Genomic DNA, 2304 nt, shown 5'->3' with positions numbered 1-2304 from the left:
ATCTTCCTTCATATCCATTACTACAAAATCTATTGGAAAAACAAAATTTCCAATTTTTACCAAAATATCCTCCACTATTCCCCGGGGTTGTGTCACTGAACGGTTCGCCATGTGAATCGTCATTTTTGTAGCCTTCATCTTCTGAATTTCCAATTTTTTATAAAATGAAAAAGGCATCAAATTAATGCTAGCCCCAGAATCGGCTAAAGCATTAACCTTCAATTTATTACCAAACTCACACGGAAGGGTGAGACGTCCAGGATCCCCCATTTTCTCTGGTGTCTCTCCCAATACAACTTTTGAGCTTTGTTCACTTAGAACCACCTTAGACTGCTTCTTTAATTGCTTGCGAGTGTCTATCAAATCTTGCAGTAATTTTTAATGCTCGGGAGTTTTGGATAAGGACTCGACAAAGGGAGTATTAATCGGGATCCCCTTCACATGCTTGACAAACTCTCTATGCTCTCTCTCCAGTGGACTAAGGGTAGCTTGGGAAGGAAAAGGCAAAGGTAGCTGATAAACCGAACCAACTACAGAATTTTTCTGTTCATGATGGTCCCACGTCGTGAACATATAAGGTTCACGTCGTGAATTCTGGAACTCAGCAGCTTCATGATTTTTGAGCTTGATCTTCTTCATCTTTGGATCGGGCTGCTGTGGTTCTTCTTCCAATGCCTCCAGGAACTCAGAGATGGCTTCTTCTTCGGTGTCTATGGCCATTACATGAGATTGGGTCTTTGTTTCGGTATTTTTCGGGGATAACTTCTCATGAACTAGAGTGGCTAGTTGACTAAATTGTACTTCAAGGTTATGGATGGTGGCTTGATGATTCTTTATCAAAGTTTGTTGTTCCATAATGGCATGATCAGTGGCATCATGTCTCTTTTCCGAAGCTTCCATAAACTTCATTAAAATGGTCTCTAGGCCGGGTTTCTTCTCGGCTGGTGGCTGCTCCTTTTGATAAAGGCCTCGACCTGTCTGCCTATACTTCTCTTCTTTTTGTTTCTTATACTCTTCATATGGCAGCCACTCTTTCTTCGGTTTCCTCCAGTCCTCATCAAACTTATCCCCACTAGAGTAGCACACTTGAGCTTTTCTGTTCCCATACTCATCTACATTGCAGTCCTTGGTCAAGTGTGGACCACTACATCTCTCGCAACCCACTCTTATGACATGTATCGACTGGTCCATCTGTGTTATCTTGCGGTCCATATTATTCAGCATTGCCATGACTGCTGCTATTTCTTCATTTTGGGCCCCTCCTCCGCCTTTGATTCCTTCCTGCCTCGGGTTGCGGTATTCGCGAGAATGCTTCGCGAATTCTTCAATTAGCTCCTTGACCTCCCTTGGATTTTTCTTTGTCAAAGGTCCTTGAGAATCAAGGAGTTGTCTTGTCATCACGTTGACCCCATCATAAAAGATTAACATCTCTTGCTGCACATTTAGGTCATGCTGAGGGCAATTTCTGAGCAAGCCCTTGTACCGCTCCCATGCTTCGTATAGTGATTCCCCCGGCTGTTGCTCAAAGTTGGCTATTTCCTTCTTGAGTTTGGCTATCTTGGATGGCGGGCAAAACTGGTCCAGGAATTGCTCACGCATTTGAGCCCAAGTGGTGATTATACCCGGTGGGAGTGCTTTTAACCACTCCTTAGCAGCTCCTTTGAAAGTGATGGGAAGCATCCTAAGCAAGAATGTGTTTCTGCTGACATTTGGGACATTGAAGTAGTCCGCAATGTCGTTGACTTCATCTAGATGCTTAAAAGCATCCTCATGATCTTTCCCGAAAAATGGGATGTCCTTCAGTGCAGTCAATATGTGTCCCTTCAGCTCGAATGTGGCAGTGGCAGGTATTGCGGGTTGGACTAAACCAGGACCCACATCTTCTCGGATCCGCTTCTTGTAAGCTCCCATGGACATTTCTTCAATTGCTGCCATCTCGTTCCTTGGCTTGTTCTCGGGTTCGCTCGTGTGTTGTTCAAATTATGGCTCGGTATCGCTTTCGGACTCGGTTTGGACGGATGTTTGATCCAAGTGCTCAATATTGCTCTTGTGCCTCGCGGATGAACTTGACTCTCCTGTCTTCTTGCCCGACTTCCTTGAAAAAGCTGACTTCAATTCTTGTAAGGGCGTCTTTTTCTTGTGAAGTGCAGACTCAGGATCTTCAAGTGGTGGCACCAAGTGTGTGTTTGAGCTTCTGGTCATGAACTCCTGCAACTTGCTAAACTAAAAACGTAAAACTAGACTAAAATAAGAAAAACTAAAAACTGAAATTTCAGCTTTCACGTCGTGAGTTTATTAAAACTC

At 43.8% G+C, this 2304-nt stretch overlaps 1 non-coding gene across 1 annotated transcript; it reads left to right on the top strand.

Annotated features, from left to right (window-relative positions):
• The first annotated feature begins 1444 nt into the window (after positions 1–1444).
• On the top strand, positions 1445–1551 carry LOC145055836 (small nucleolar RNA R71). Its single transcript, XR_013685386.1, has one exon. It is a non-coding gene; the product is annotated as a small nucleolar RNA R71 (small nucleolar RNA).
• The last annotated feature ends 753 nt before the right edge of the window (positions 1552–2304 follow it).

This window comes from Lactuca serriola, chromosome 5, assembly GCF_051521515.1.
Source record: "Lactuca serriola cultivar US96UC23 chromosome 5, Lser_US96UC23_V15, whole genome shotgun sequence".
Taxonomy (NCBI): Eukaryota; Viridiplantae; Streptophyta; class Magnoliopsida; order Asterales; family Asteraceae; genus Lactuca; species Lactuca serriola.
This window is presented reverse-complemented; position numbering and strand designations above follow the sequence as displayed.